This window comes from Papio anubis, chromosome 18 (assembly GCF_008728515.1).
Source record: "Papio anubis isolate 15944 chromosome 18, Panubis1.0, whole genome shotgun sequence".
NCBI classification, from domain to species: Eukaryota; Metazoa; Chordata; class Mammalia; order Primates; family Cercopithecidae; genus Papio; species Papio anubis.
Window position 1 is genome coordinate 70,544,858 of NC_044993.1, and position 16,761 is coordinate 70,561,618.

A 16,761-nucleotide genomic window follows, 5' to 3' on the forward strand; every position below is an offset into this window, starting at 1 on the left:
GTGTTTACGACACTATGGAACTGGCCAAACAAATCGCTGGTGCTGGCACCCAGAGTGGTGAAGGGGGAGCTGAGAAGCGCGATGGCGATGTGCTAAGTCTCGTTTCGCAGTTGTCAAAATGCATGGATCTGCCGGGTGAAGCTATGCATTTGGCTGCATGTTAATTACACCTCAGTTAACAACAGCAACAGCCACAGGTGTTCTGGTAAGGTCCCGGGTCCGACTCAGTCTTCCCTGGGTGGAACGTTCTGTCACGCCTCACGTTTCAAACTGAGAATCCATTCAGTCGTTAATTTATCGAAATTGCATTGAAAATTCAGGCCCTATCCTGGGTATCGGGGTCTCAGCAGTGAGCAGAGTCAGACTCTCTGATTACATGGGGGGGACGTACCAGGGTGTCGTGCTGCTTTCTGGCACCATTACCTAAATACTCACAAAACCCACTGCTTTTGCTAGAGGAATCTCATGGCAAACACGAAAAGAGCCACCCCCGGGCTGAGCAGGGATGCTCCCCCACCACAGGGGTCACACGGAAGAAGGCAGGGATCCATCCCTCTGCATCCTCCTGGAAACTGCACCCAAGACACACAAGCCGTCTGTGGTTGCTGTACTAACCTCCGTCTGCAGCTTGGGGGACAGCACCTTCCCTGCTTTTAGGCCAGGGCTGGATTGTGGCCGGCGGGGAGGGCAGTAGGAAGGGCGCTCACCTTTTGTGGCCCCACTGGGTCAGTGTCAGAAGCGGAGATGACAAGGACGAAGAGGGGATGATGAAGAACAGAGACAAGAACATGACCCAAGAGAAGGAGAGAACGCTAAACAGGGGACCAGATGTGGTGCCAAGACGGGACCCCGTGGCTGCCTCCCTCTTGCTTCGGACAAGTTTCCTTTTTCTGGAATAGAAAATGGGGGTGCAGATGAGCGTCTGCTCCCAGATCTCACATTCCCACTGAAAGAGCAGATCGAGACAATTGAGGTGTGGGCTGGATGGAGCCAACAGGGTGGCTGCCAGAGCAGCACCTTTGTCCCAGTGATGCTTTCAGCTGGGATCTTGGCAGGCAACTGCCTGAGAGGTTGTGCCTGGAATATACTTCCTAACTCAGACTGAGTGAGTGAGTCAACCTGTTTGGTTTAAAAACAAAACAACAACAAAACTACCTGTAAATAATACTAGGTTTGGGGGCAGATGGGAATCAAATGATAGTAAAACGTATTTACTTGAATAGCATTCTTGACTAACACCCAAGACTGGACCCTGTCTAAGACTCAACCAAGAACTTGTCTGTTCTCGGACAGAGAACTTAAGGCTACAGGAAACCCTCTGTACTGCCTAGGAAGCAGCGAGCGAGATGGACATGGCAGCTCCTCGGTTTAAAAGGAAAAAGCCCAGCAAGAGAGGGTAGGGTTTCAGAGCACCTTCTATGCCCGCTTGCCCCTCCCTGGCTTCTTCACTTTCCATCACCATCTGCTAGGTTTTGTTGCCTTCTTGCTTTTTACTCTCTGCTTCTCTGGGTTTGCACTTAAGATCCTCTGGAATCAAGTAACTATCAAATATAAAAGTTGGTCAAATTTGGTATTGGTATGAACTATCATCTGACTGAGTCTAACTTTTATGACTAAAATGATATTTTAAAATTAATCTAGGCCGGGCGTGGTGGCTCAAGCCTGTAATCCCAGCACTTTGGGAGGCCGAGACGGGCGGATCACGAGGTCACAAGATCAAGACCATCCTGGCTAACACGGTGAAACCCCGTCTCTACTAAAAAATACAAAAAACTAGCCGGGCGAGGTGGCGGGCGCCTGTAGTCCCAGCTACTCGGGAGGCTGAGGCAGGAGAATGGCGTGAACCCGGGAGGCGGAGCTTGCAGTGAGCTGAGATCCGGCCACTGCACTCCGGCCTGGGCGACAGAGCGAGACTCCGTCTCAAAAAAAAAAAAAAAAAAGTAATCTAGCTGGGTGTGGTGGCTCACGCCTATAACCCCAGCACTTTGGGAGGCTGAAGTGGGTGGATCACTTGAGCTCAGGAGTTTGAGACCAGCCTGGTCAACATGGTGAAACCCTATCTCTACTAAAAAATACAAAAATTAGTCAGGCATGGTGGCTCCTGCCTGTAATCCCAGCACTCTGGGAGGCCGAGGCCAGCAGATCACTTGAGGTCAGGAGTTCGAGACTAGCCTGGCCAACATGGTAAAACCCCATCTCTACTAAAAATGCAAAAATTAGCCAGGCATGGTGGCTGTAATCCCAGCTACTTGGGAGGCTGAGGCAGGAGAATCGTTTGAACCCAGGTGGAGGTTGCAGTGAGCCGAGACTTCACCACTGCACTCCAGCCTGGGCGACAGAGTGAGACTCTGTCACAAAAAATAAATAAATAAATAAAATAAAATAAAAGTAATCTAAATTTCTGCCTGAATCTGCCTCAGCAATTGCGGCAGATGGTTCCATTCTGTATCACTTGTTTCTGTATTATTGGATCTTTTTTTGCAATAACCTTGGGTTGTTTTTATTATCAGAAAAAAGTGAAGATGTTGTATGTGAAAATTATGAACATACATACGGATTTTTTTTTCTAAGACACAGGATCTCATTATGTTGCCCCAGCTGGTCTTGAACTTCAGGGTTCAAGGGATCCTTCAACCTCAGCCTCCCAAAGAGCTAGGACTACAGGCACATGCCACCAAGTCTAGGTTGAATTTCTTTTTTTTTTTTTTTTTTTTTTAAAGTAGAGACTGAGTCTCCCTATGTTGTCCAGGCTGGTCTCCAACTCTAGGCTCAAAGGATCCTCCCACCTCAGCCTCCCAAGTAGCTGGGATTACAGGTCTCAGCCACCGCATCCGGGCCAGCTTGCATTTACAAAAAAAAAAAAAAAACAGGGTCTCACTCTGTCGCTCAGGCTGGAGTGCAGTGGCATGATCTTGGCTCACTGCAACCTCCACCTCCTGGGCTCAAGTAATCCTCCTACCTCAGCCCCCCAAGTAGCTGACAGTACAGACACTGAGTTACTACACCTGGGTAATTTTTGTATTCGTTGTAGAGACGGGGTTTCACCATGTTAGCCAGGCTGGTCTGCAACTCCTGAGTTCAAGAAATCCACCCACCTCGGCCTCCCAAAGTGCTAGGATTATAGGTGTGAGCCACTGTGCCCAGGCTCAGCTTGCAATTTTATATTAAAATAACCTCGCAGGCTGTTTTTAGTTAGCAACAACTTGTGTATTTAATAGTGTGTTTTCAAATTATGAGTAGAATTACCCATTTTGCCCTAAAATAGACTCAGCGTTGACTCTGAAACTCTGTGCCTTGGAGTAACATGGCATTTTATGCACTCATCCCGGAAATAAATGTTCTAAACACAGAGTCAAAGTCGCAAAGAAACAAAGAGGAGGCTGTGGACAGGGAGGCCAAGCAGCCTTGCAAAAATACTTTAAAGTATTCCTACGTAACCAGTGAAGAACAATTTGCGTGGCTATATAAAATCTAATTTTAAAAAAATTTAGAAATTTTAAGACAACCATTTCAAAAAAAAAAAACATATAAAAAATGCATTTTCCTTTTCTTGAGAAAGGGGAGTTCTTTCAAGCCTTTAAATTTGTCAAAGTAACCCATGTTCATAGTAAAGTAAGAATTCATGTGCAACACAAAGCAAAAATTCAGAATCCTGTATGCACCCCATCCCTAGTATAATTACTACTAGTGGTTTCTTGTGCTTCCAACAAGAAAAAGCCTTTCTTAATAGAAGAAGGGCTTGCCTAGTAAGGGGCCCATGTGTCTTCTGGCGTTGGGGGTGTACAGGTTATGTTCACGCCATGTCAACTCGTCAAGCAGTGCACTTTTCTGTGTGTATACACATCAATGAAAAGGTTAAAAATGGGAGGCCACAGGAGATGCAAAGTAATCTGAAACTAAGTAGAAAGAGAAGGGCAGCAAGTGGCAGACTAGCAAGACATTCTGAATGTAACAGACTCTAGAAAGAATAATCTCAGAACAGTTTACAACAGGAGTCAGAACGAGCTATCTTCTAGAAATAAGTAAGTTTGGAAAAGCATTCAGTAGAACACCCGTGAACGCCAAGGGAATGAGGGAAATATTGTTGCCTTAACATTTTCCAGAAAATAACCCTTTTTGGTACCTAAGGGAAAATTACCCACCTACTATTTTATAAAATGAAATTGCTTTCTTCAGTAGGTATTTTCAAGATGGGTCCCAATGTCAATACTTTGCTGGCCAAATCGACCCTATTTCAGGAATACACTAAACAAAAAAAGAGAAACACTGTCTGCTTTTTAATAACAATAACTACACCACAAAAAACACTGAAAGGTTTTTTTTGGGGCGGGTATATAAGGTCTGGCTCTATCACTCAGGCTGGAGTGCAGTGGCACCATCTCAACTCACTGCAACCTCCACCTCCCGGGTTCAAGCCATTCTCCCACCTTAGCTTCCCAAGCAGCTGAGATGACAGGTGTGCACCACCACGCCTGGTTAATTTCTGTATTTTTTTAGAGATGGAGTTTTGGTACGTCGCCCAGGCTCCTCTCGAACTTGTGAGCTCAAGTGATCCATCCACTTGGCCTCCCAAAGTACTGAGCCCCTGTACCTGGCCAAGAATTTTTTTTTAACATGGTTTGTCAAAGATGAGAAAATACCTTTGTCTTTCTGTGGAAGCAAAGGGAATATTTCTCAAACATTTGTTCTGCATGTCTGTCCACAACCACCTCCTCCTCATTGCAACTTTAATTCTGCGTTTAGAATGTTTATTTCTGGCTTCAAAGCACAAAATACATGCTATTCTAAGTGTATGGGGGTTTAAGAGTCCATTTTAGGGCAAAATGGATAATAATTTCACTCATAACTTGAAGAGACACTGGAACATCTCTAAGCCGTCGCACTCACAGCCAGTCCTCGCGATGGCTTCTCCCTGGCTGAGAATCCTGTCCAAGTTACTGACAAGGGGGGACTAGGGAGTGGCCCTTGTTTGCTTCCCTCTCTCTGACCATCTCAGCTTAGACCTGTGGCCACTTTGGGGTGACTGGCACCTCTCTCCCCACCTCCGGAGTGGGGCACTCTGGCTCCATTAAGCACCATTCACTGTTGACAACGACCCCAAACCACTTCCTGCAGAATGCCCGGGCTACCCCAGTTCAGACTCCCTTCCTATCACTCCCACAAGCACTATGCAGACGCCTTAGTGTTCACAGCAGAATGTTAATCCTATTACACGCCCGTTTGGTTTTCAAACACAGGTCTCTCTTTAATCAGCAGTGTAAGATGTGTGGGCTTCAGATAAGCCCTGAACTGTCCTGCCAGCCTCCTAATCAGAGGTCATGCTAAAAAGAATGATACAGAGCCTGGCAAACTGTCTTACTCCTGTAACCCCAATGACTGAGGAAGCTGAGGTTGGAGGATGGCTTGAGGCCAGGAATTTGAGACCAGCCTGGGCAACATAGCAAGACTCCGTCTCTAAACATATATATATACATACATATATATCAAAATAATGATATGTAGGGAAGGAGTCCTGACCCTGGATCATTCTTTGCACTTCAAGGCACTCACAACTATCTGCTGAATCAAATTCGGCATTTAAACTTAGCCAGAAAGAGACCCAGGACTTCCAGCATCTTTTTGCAGATCAGCATTTTACCTGAAAGCACTTCACATGGACATAAGCAGAACCAGCTTCGATGCAGGGTCCACACCCCAGCTTTGCTTTCTGCAAACCAGGAAAAGAGGTGTAAAAGCCATGAGGGCAGGCTGGATGCGGTGGCTCTCACGCCTGTAATCCCAGAACTTTGGGAGGTTGAGGCAGCAGATCACCTGAGGTCAGGAGTTCAAGACCAGCCTGGCCAACATGGCAAAACCCCCTCTCCACCAAAAATACAAAAAAATTAGCTAGGCGTGGTGGCATATGCCTGCAATTCCAGCTACTTAGGAGGCTGAGGCAGGAGAATCGCTTGAGCTCGGGAGGTGGAGGTTGCAGTAGCCAAGATTGCGCCACTGCATTCCAGCCTGGGCTGGAATGATAATCTGTCTCCAAACAACAACAACAAAACACAAAAACAAACAAAAAGCCATGAGGGCTTTGTGGATTCCTTCCAGAAAGAGATGGATAGGGGAGATAATGGAGATGACGCAGATGTGGAGGAGCTGCCATTTAAGGAAACAGTGTCTGATAAGCAGCCAGCTTTCTATTCAGGTGAGAGCTGTCACCAAGCACAAGGGACTTCCGGGCTATTTCAGCAGAGCAAGGCCATGCATTGCCCTAACTCAGAGGGCAGGGAAGCAAGCAAAGCCATGCACTGCCCTAACTCAGAGAAGACTCTTTTCTGCATCTGTCTGTTCCCCGTGGCTGCAATGCGACCATTCTGGATTCTGTATCCACCTGGTCTAACCACCGCTGCTAACAGGTACGCCCAGTCTCCAGTTACAAGCACCCAGTTAGCAATGACAGGGCACGACCCCTCCTGGTCTCCTTTTAGGTGTATCTTTTGTCCCTTAAATCTCCTCACGCCCGGGAACTTTCTTCCATTCTAGTCAGAAGCATGCCGTTGCTAAGCAACCCAGACAAATCACATCTAAAGATACTCTCCATACTGTCCCAGAGTGGGCCTGGTCAAAACAAACAGGGCGACAAAGTCACTTCAAGTTACAACCAGGAGAGGCTAAAGATAGGACGTACACAGACCTTGTAAAAAGTTGTCTGTGTGTTTTATTCTGGCCTGCTGACACCAGACCATGCCTTGACTTTGCTACTTTCAGTTTAAACCATTGTCACAGAAACCCAGTGCGTCTGCAAGCTCAGTGAGATGAAACTCCAGCAAAACACAGCCCAATCATGCCTGCCCCATTCTCCAAGGGCAACTCTGCACATTACTGTAGAAAATCCTACAAGAAGGGAGATGAAGACCAGCCTTCAATGCTGTGATGAACCTGTGTGTTTGGAAAGATAACTGGGACTCACATTGCAGTCTCCCTTGAGTTTCTTCTGGTCTTTAAGGTCATCTTCTCTAACCGAGCTTAAAGCAGTTCACTGATATGTGTGTATTTATTTGTTTTTGCGTCAGATCCTTTTTAATTCAATGATATTGAAGACCCCCCCCACTCCCTGCCTGTGAACACTGACCCATATATCAGAATTTCTACATCACAGGGCTACACGGACTGCCGCATTTCTAGAGATGACCTTTGGAGTCACATGACTTTCATGGTGCACTCAGTTAAGCATTAACTAGGGGTTTTATGCCTTCAGTGACCTGGTAAAAGGCAAACATCTGTAAACGGCAATGTTCTCTCTGGGTCTGGCACTCGGATTAACTACCGGATACCGACCAGATACCAAAGCAAACTACTCTGCTGGGCTGTTAACCTTTTCTTTCAAGACAAATGAGTGACACAAAAGTGTACGGCTCAACGACTTGGCAAAGTAAAAACACACCCACAAAACGGGCAACGTCCACGTTTACTGCAAAGTACCCCTTGCCTGATGTCCAGACCCTGGGTCCTGTCTCCGCTTGGGCACACAGATTTGTGGGGTGGTCGTCCAGAGAAGGCCCACCACTTCCCCCCAGATTTTTCCAGCAGGACAAACCACAAAAGCTACAGATTCCCTCTACTCCCTGGGAAGTACCCAATCTGGGGAAGAAACTCGGAGCCCGGGGTGTGGATTCTATAGGGCCGGTCTGTAAAAGGCCAGGAACGTAAAGAATTTGAACACAGAAAGCTGGGAGAATAAGACTAGGGGGAGACCTAGACGGAGCCCCTGGCTTTCAGGAGTTCAGAGGAGGGCAAACAAGTCGCAAATAACTCCAATCGGTGCAACAAGTACCAAAACAGGCCCGGATCAGGCCAGGCGGGAGCGGGTCGAAGGCGCAAATCGCTGACCGACTGAAATGGCCTGGCTCTTCACCTCGCGCGAGACCCCACAGGGCACCCATGAGGGCCACCCTCTAGTTGCAAATTGTCAAGACCACTCGTCTCGGGGTCCGGCACTGACGCAACCCCCAGGCAGAAGGCCCGACTCCCACCCAGCATTGAGAGCCGCGACCTCCTCACCCTTCGTCCCTCGCCAGCGCCCACTCCCCGCCGCCGTCCTCGAAACCGGCTCCCGGGCGGGCTGTGCGCCGACGGTGTGGGCGCGCTCGTTCCCGAGGGACGCTGGCCCCCTTGACCCCAGCGCGGCCTCCCCGCCTACCCCGCCCCCTTCGGCGCCCCGCCGCAGGTCCGAGCCCCGACGGCCGACCCCCGCCACCTCACCTCGTGGGGGGGAGCCGGCGGCCGCTGAGGGTTTCGTAGGGCTCAGCGCATCCTGGAGGCGCAGGGAGCCGGGAAGTGGGGCCGCGCGGAGCCCGCAACGAGTTATGTAACCGGCAGGGGCCGCAGCCGGGATGCAGGCTGCAGCCCGCGGCACTTCCGCCTCCCGCTCCCGGCCGGCAGCGCAGCCCCGGAAGCCCATTGGCCACCGCCCCCACGTGGCCCCGCCCCGTGAGGCCGCCGCCGCCGCCATCTTGGGAGCGGGCAGGCCCCGTGCGAAGTCAGCCCCAGGATGCCGTCGGCGGGGCACTGGCGAGGGCCGGCTCCTTCCCTGTCCCGCGCTCCGGGGGGTCGCCGAGACATGGCCGGCCAGACCCCTGGGTCCATCGGCCTAACGTGTGCGGACGCCGGTGGCGCGGTTTCCGGGCCGGGGTCACGCGGCTCCCGAGTGACCCCCAGCACAGGCCCTGGCAGGCGCATCCGAAGCTTGCGAGGGCCAGCAGCGCCGCGCCTGGCAAACCGAAAGCAGGTGCACGAGGCTGGCTCCCGGCCGACCACCCTGGGCCAGCGGGCAGCACCACCCCGCGACGACACTGACATCTCAGCCGTCCGATTCTGACGGAAGGCAGTTTAGGGCTGTCCCTGCGTAAAACAGGCAACCTCAGCTGCTCTCCGGTTGCAGGGGTTCTATAATGCAAGATCTAACGCAAAGTTTTTGTTGTTGAGACAGGGTCTCGCTCTGTCTCCCAGGCTGGGGCGCAATCTCAGCTCACTGCAACCTTGAACTCCTGGCCTCCACCTTAGTCTCCTAAGTAGCTGAGACTACAGGTGTGAACCATCATGCCTGGCTAATTAAAAAACAGTTTTGGTTTTTTTTTTTGTAGGGATGGGAATGTCATTATGTTGCCCAGGCTGGTCTTGAACCTCTTGCCTCAAGTGTTGTGCCCGCCTGGGCCTCCTAAAATACTGGGATTACTGACGTGAGCCACCACGACCAGCCTGGGCTGTATATTTCAACTCCAAGCTTTCCAGAATCCAATTTGAAGAGAACTGGTTATAAGATTGGAGTCTTGGCTGGGCATCGTGGCTCAAGCCTGTAATCCCAGCACTTTGGGAGGCCAAGGCGGGTGGATCATGAGGTCAAGAGATCAAGACCATCCTGGCCAACACGGTGAAACCCCGTCGCTACTAAAAATACAAAAATTAGCTGCGCATGGTGGTGCGTGCCTGTAATCCCAGCTACTCCAGAGGCTGAGGTGGTGGAATCGCTTGAACTCAGGAGATGGAGGTTGCAGTGAGCCAAGATCGCGCCACTGCACTCCAGCCTGGGACAGAGCAAGACTCCATCTCAAAACAAAACAAAAAAACCAAACACTCGGTGCCGGGCGCAGTGGCTCACGCCTGTAATCCCAGCACTTTGGGAGGCTGATGTGGGTGGATCACTTGAGGTCAAGAGTTCGAGACCAGCAGACCAGCCTGGCCAACATGGTGAAACCCTGTCTCTACTAAAAATAATAAAATAAAATAAAATAAAAATTAGCTGAGCATGGTGGTACATGCCTGTAATCCTAGCTATTCGGGAGTCTGAGACATGAGAATGGCTTGAACCCACGAGGCTGAGGTTGCAGTGAGCCGAGATTGCACCACTGCACTCCAGCCTGGGTGACAGAGCGACGCTCTGTCTCAGAAAAGAAAAAAATACTCTTTTAAAACACAAATGAGAAAATAACTATTTCTCCACGGCTTATGTGTGAGGCATTGTGTTAAACATGTTATGTAAGATCTCTTTTATCTTCACAACAGTTCATTCAGTTAGGCACCATGTGTTACTACAGGAGATATTCAAGGGTATTTGTACCCTAAAAAAATTCCACCCTTTCTCTGTGTGTTTGTAGCACCGACTCTACCCCTTATTCCAGTGTGTTCCCTAAGTGTTCTAACCCATTAAGGTCATCCCATTCTCCCTTGGCTCAGTGATGAGTTCAGAGGACCCCTGCCTAAACAAGTCAAGCAGAGGGGCATCTACGGGTCACAGGGATGGCTCAGGAATGGGCTGATCACCACCGACTTTAGGGCCGATTGGTCCTCCATCTCTTTGCTTTCCTGGTTCCTCTCTCTCTCTCCTTTCTCTTTTTGCTATGTTTGAGTGTTTCTTCCACTCGATCTAACAGGCTACTCCATTTGTGCTGACCATTCTCTCCTTCAGTTTATCTATTAAACTTCTGAGTTTCTTTCTTTCTTTCTTTCTTTTTTTTTTTAAAGCTTTTTGGTTCCAGAAAGTTTTGCTATAATTGAATCTCTTGCAGAAGTTGTTTCACCAGAACCCCCTATTTATGAGAGTCTGTCTGCTCCTTCTCCCTCTGGCTCTAAGGCCTCTTTCAGCATATTATCGCTTTTCTCTTGCCTACTTACTCATGCCTCCTTTCACCCTCTGGCCATGGGTCTAGCAGAGATACCTAAAGGCACTCCCAGTGGTGGGAAGCCAGCAGACTCCTGTAGTACAGCCACATACCAGGCTGCCAGGCCGTGGCACTCGCCCGTATCCTCAATTCCTACATCCTCAGCTGTACAACCCTCTTTCAGCCTTGGAGATAGGGAGGCAAGCAGGCTCCTCTGGCCCAGGGAGAGCAACAACCTACCATCTACATGGTCAGCTTCTGCCCTTCCTCTCTGAAGTCCCATGAATCTCCAAGGCCAAGACTGCTCCTGAAATTAAGGCATTTTGGCCGGGCGCGGTGGCTCAAGCCTGTAATCCCTGTACCTTGGGAGGCCGAGGCGGGTGGATCACGAGGTCAGGAGATCGAGACTATCCTGGCTAACATGGTGAAACCCCGTCTCTACTAAACATACAAAAAAATCCACATGCAGGGAGGAGCCAGTCCCAGCTACTTTGGGAGGCTGGAGGCGGGAGAATGGCGGAACCCGGGAGGCGGAGTGAGTCGAGATCACGCCACTGCACTCCAGTGCCTGGGAGATAGAGCGAGACTGGCCCCAAAAACCGGGCTGCAGCATCTTTTAACTTTCACCCCAGGCCCTCTTCCCCACAATCCCCAGGTGTGCCTTCCTATTTATCCACAGAGGAACTAATCCAGCATCCAACCCCAGGTGATTCCAACACCACCTCCCCAAACCCATAATACCCTGTTCTGGATCCCACAATACCACGTAATTTACTCAAGCTCTATTTGGGAAAGGTAGTAAGCAGATGGACTGGGGTTGGAGCAGGAGGAGAGGACCAGGTTTCCCCACTGAAACCTACAGATTCAGGTCAAAAACAATATTGCAATTTACAATCTTGTACACAAATCTGCATATGTTCTGATTATTTCCTTAGGGAAAATTCCTAGGATGTTGGTTCAAGTTATTATTATTGGCTGGGTGCAGTGGCTCACACCTGTAATCCCAGCACTTTGGGAGGCTGAGGCAGGCGGATCACCTGAGGTTGGGAGTTCAAGACCAGCCTGACCAACATGGAGAAACCCCGTCTCTACTAAAAATACAAAATTAGCCAGGCGTGGTAGTGTGGGCCTGTAATCCCAGCTACCTGGGAGACTAAGGCAGAAGAATCATTTGAACTCAGAAGACGGAGGTTGTGGTGAGCTGAGATCATGCCATTGCACTCCAGCCTGGGAAACAAGAGAGAAATTCTGTCTCAAAAAAATTGTTGGCCGGGCGCGGTGGCTCAAGCCTGTAATCCCAGCACTTTGGGAGGCCGAGACGGGCGGATCACGAGGTCAGGAGATCGAGACCATCCTGGCTAACACGGTGAAACCCCGTCTCTACTAAAAAATACAAAAAACTAGCCGGGCGAGGTGGCGGGCGCCTGTAGTCCCAGCTACTCGGGAGGCTGAGGCAGGAGAATGGCGGGAACCCGGGAGGCGGAGCTTGCAGTGAGCTGAGATCCGGCCACTGCACTTCAGTCTGGGCGACAGAGCGAGACTCCGTCTCAAAAAAAACAAACAAACAAACAAACAAAAAAAATTGTTTTTGCATTATTATTATTTCATTATTGGAGACAGAGTCTCGCTCTGTTGCCCAGGATGGAGTGCAGTGGATCTTGGCTCAATGCAGCCTATGCCTCCCAGGTTCAAGCGATTCCCTTGCCCCAGCCTACCCAGTACAGGTGCATGCCACCATGCCCAGCTAATTTTTTGTATTTTTAGTAGAGACAGGGTTTCATCATGTTGCACAGGCTGGTCTTGAACGCCTGAGCTCAGGCAATCTGCCCACCTCAGCCTCCCAAAGTGCTAAGATTACAGGCGTGAGTAAAATTTTTAATTAACCACATTTAACTTTGGAAACAAACCCTAGACTGCCTGCCAGAACGTTTTACCAATTTATTCTCATACCAAGAGTGTGAAGACTCTACACCCACGACAGCAGGGCAAATGGCCCACAGCCTCACCAACATAGGGGATTAGTCTTTTTTAATTTTTTGGAGACAAGGTCTCACTCTATCACCCAAGTTGGAGTGCAGTGGCATGATCACGGCTCACTGCAGCATTGACCTCCTGGTCTCAAGTGATCCCGCCACCTCAGCCTCCCCAGTAGCTGGGATTACAGGCACACACCACCATACCTGGCTAATTTTTTATTTTTTGTAGAGACAGAGTCTCACTATGTTGCCCACGCTGGTCTCAAACTCCTGGTGCAAGTGATCTGATCACTTCACCTCCCAAAGTGCTGGGATTACTGGTGTGAGCCACCATGCTCAACCAAGCATTCTTTTTTTTTTTGAGACAGGGTCTTGCTCTGCCCCCCAGGCTGGAGTGCAGTGACACGATCTCGGCTCACTGCCACTTCTGCCTCCTGGGCTCAAGTGATTCTCGTGCCTCAGCCTCCCGAGTAGCTGGGATTACAGGCGCCTGCCACCAAGCCCAGTTAATTTTTTGTATTTTTAGTAGAGACAGGGTTTCACCATGTTACCCGGGCTGGTCTCGAACGCCTGAGCTCAGGCAGTCTGCCCACCTCAGCCTCCCAAAGTGCTAAGATTACAGGCACAAGTAAAATTATTTTTAATTAACCACATTTAACTTTGGAAACAAACTCTAGACTGCCTGCCAGAACGTTTTACCAATTTATTCTCATGCCAAGAGTGTGAAGACTCTACACCCACTACAGCAGGGCAAATGGCCCACAGCCGCACCAACATAGGGGATTAGTCTTTTTTTTTTTTTTTTTTTTTTTTTTGAGACGGAGTCTCGCTCTGTCGCCCAGGCTGGAGTGCAGTGGCCGGATCTCAGCTCACTGCAAGCTCCGCCTCCCGGGTTTAGGCCATTCTCCTCCCTTAGCCTCCCCAGTAGCTGGGACTACAGGCGCCCGCCACCTCGCCCGGCTAGTTTTTTGTATTTTTCAGTAGAGACGGGGTTTCACTGTGTTAGCCAGGATGGTCTGGATCTCCTGACCTCGTGATCCGCCCATCTCGGCCTCCCAAAGTGCTGGGATTACAGGCTTGAGCCACCGCGCCCGGCCTGGGGATTAGTCTTTTTTAATTTTTTGGAGACAAGGTCTCTCTCTGTCATCCAAGTTGAAGTGCAGTGGCGTGATCACGGCTCACTGCAGCGTCAACCTCCCGGTCTCAAGTGATCCTGCCACCTCAGCCTCCCCAGTAGCTGGGACTACAGGTATGCACCACCACACCGGGCTAATTTTTTATTTTTTCTAGAGACAGAGTCTTACTATGTTGCCCAGGCTGGTCTCGAACTCCTGGTGCAAGTGATCTGATCACCTCACCTCCCAAAGTGCTGGGATTCTGGGATCACTGGTATGAGCCACCATGCTCAGCCAAGTATTCTTTTTTTTTTTTGAGACAGGGTCTTGCTCTGTCCCCCAGGTTGGAGTGAAGTGGTGTGGTCTCAGCTCACTGCAATTTTTGCCTCCTAGGCTCAAGTGATTTGGCTGCCTTAGCCGCCTGAGTAGCTGGGACTACGGGTGCCTGCCACCAAGCCTCACTAGTTTTTGTATTTTTTGTAGAGACAAGGTTTTGCCATGCTGCCCAGGCTGGTCTCCAACTGCTGAGCTCAGATGATCTATTCACCTTGGCCTCCCAAAGTGCTAGGATTACAGGCATGAGCCACCACACCTGGCCAGGTATTATTCTTTACCTTTCTGCAATCTAAGTGAAAAAGAGCTCATTGTTTTAATGCACATTTCTCAGTAAGTTCGATCGCCTTTTCTATTTTTGAGTCATTTATATGTCATCTTTTATAATGAGTGTTACAGATGTATCTAAACATATTTTGGTTTTGGTTTAACTTGGGGGGTTTTCTGACACTAAACATTTTTATAAGTAATGCATGCCTGTGGTAAATTATTTTAAAGCAGAACAAAAGGACACATTGGTGAAAAATAAGTTTCCCTCCCTCCAATTCGGTATCCAAGTTCTCCAGCTAATTCATCTTACCATTTTCCTGGTATCCATTCAGAGATATTATTTACAGTGACAAGTACTGTATTTTCATAAATAAAAGGCAAGTGCAAGTGAAATGGAGGCTGAGCTTAGATACTGGATTCTTTTCATTTCTTCGTTCCCCATTCTGGGTACAAATGGTGACCAAGGAAATATGTGATTACACAACATCCTGCCTTTGAGGAATTATGTGATTACAAGACGATCTGATAAGCACTTCAAGAGAGGTGTTTTGTACAAACAACAATGGAGCTTCTAGAATGGAACAGAGTGAATGCATTATTTACTAAGTGTCTGCTATATGCTAAACACTGAGTTATAATCCCTCCTGTATGTTCTAATTTACTTCTACCTTACAATGCTTGTACTGTATATTCTGATTTACAATGGTGCTGAAAGTTCAGTATTGTTGTCCTCATTTTACAGATGATGAAACACCCACCCAAGGCCTCTATACCATACAGAATGATGCCTCTCTCCAGTGGCCGCCCTGGGCACATGCCATGAAGAATGAAAGCCAGGAAACAAAGGAGCAAACTGGTTCATCATTAAAACCCGTATGCCTTCCCTTGGATCACAACTTTTCTTCTTCTTCTTTTTTTTTTTTATATGGAGTCTCGCTCCGTTGCCCAGGCTGGAGTGCAGTGGCGCAATCCCGGCTCACTGCAAGCTCCGCCTCCCGGGTTCACGCCATTCTCCTGCCTCAGCCTCCCGAGTAGCTGGGACTGCAGGCGCCCACCACCACGCCCGGCTAATTGTTTGTATTTTTAGTAGAGACGGGGTTTCACCATGTTAGCCAGGATGGTCTCGATCTCCTGACCTCATGATCCGCCCGCCTCGGCCTCCCAAAGTGCTGGGATTACAGGCATGAGCCACCGCACCCGGCAGGATCACAACTTTCCTGATTCACCCAGGAAGAAATCCACGAGTTTCCAAAAGCAGCCTTTTCAGGCAGACCCTGAAAACATTTTTCCCAGGGTCCTAGAAACAAATCATGAACAAACCACTTTATGGCAAGCCCTGTCGCTCGCTGACCAGCCTCTGCTCTGCCTGAGAGGCCTCGAGACCACCCTGGGAGCACTCCCAGAAGAGCGCAAAGTTCCATGAGACTGACATGAGGGACAGTGAATTATCCCAACTCATGGTTCTGAAGGGTTTATTAATGTATGCATGGATCAAAACCCTGGATGCCAAATATTTTGCTTCCAAATAAATTCTTGTTTCCTTTTTTTTTTTTTTTTTTGAGATGATGTACTAGTCCATTTTCACACTGCTGACAAAGACATACCTGAGACTGGGCAATTTACCAAAAAAAAGGTTTAATGGACTTAACAGTTCCACGTGGCTGAGGAGGCCTCAAAATTATGGTGGAAGGTAAAAGGCACGTCTCACATGGTGGCAGACAAAAGAGAGCTTGTGCAGGGAAACTCCCCTTTTTAAAAACCAATGGATCTCGTGAGACTTATTCACTATCACGAGAACAGCACGGGTAAGACCTGCCCCATGGTTCAATTACCTCCCACCGGGTCCCTCCCATAACACATGGGAATTCAAGGTGAGATCTGGGTGTGGACACAGCCAAACCATATCAGATGGAGTCTCACTCTGTCACCCAGGCTGGAGTGCAGTGGCATGATCTTGGCTCACTGTAACCTCCACCTCCTGGGTTCAAGCAATTCTTCTGCCTTAGCCTCCCGAGTAGCTGGGACTACAGTCAGGCACCACCACCCCTGGTTAAATTTTTGTGTTTTTTAGTAGAGATGGGGTTTCAACATGTTGGGCAGGCTGGTCTCGAACTCCTGACCTCAAGTGATCTGCCTGCCTCACCTCCTAAAAGTGCTGGGATTACAGGCATGAGCCACTGCGCCCAGCCCTTTGGTTCCTTCTTTATGAGTAGATAATGAAAAATAAATTTTTAACAAAAGAAATTCTCCTTTGGTACAAAATGATGCAAGTGTATAAGACGGATCACCAAAGATGATACTGCTTCCTTTGATTAGAACCAAACCAGAAGTGGTACAGGATGACCACCACATGGCTACACAGACCAGTCTCGGGGGGGTCAGGGCAGCACACTGGGAGAGTCTCGTTCTCCACTAACATTGTCA

The 16,761-nt window shown here is 49.1% G+C and overlaps 1 protein-coding gene across 1 annotated transcript in view; it reads right to left on the bottom strand.

Annotated features, from left to right (window-relative positions):
* The window catches only part of NAA60 (N(alpha)-acetyltransferase 60, NatF catalytic subunit), a 41,727-nt gene that overhangs the window by 20,322 nt on the left and 4,644 nt on the right, over positions 1–16,761 (bottom strand). The window lies entirely within an intron of this gene.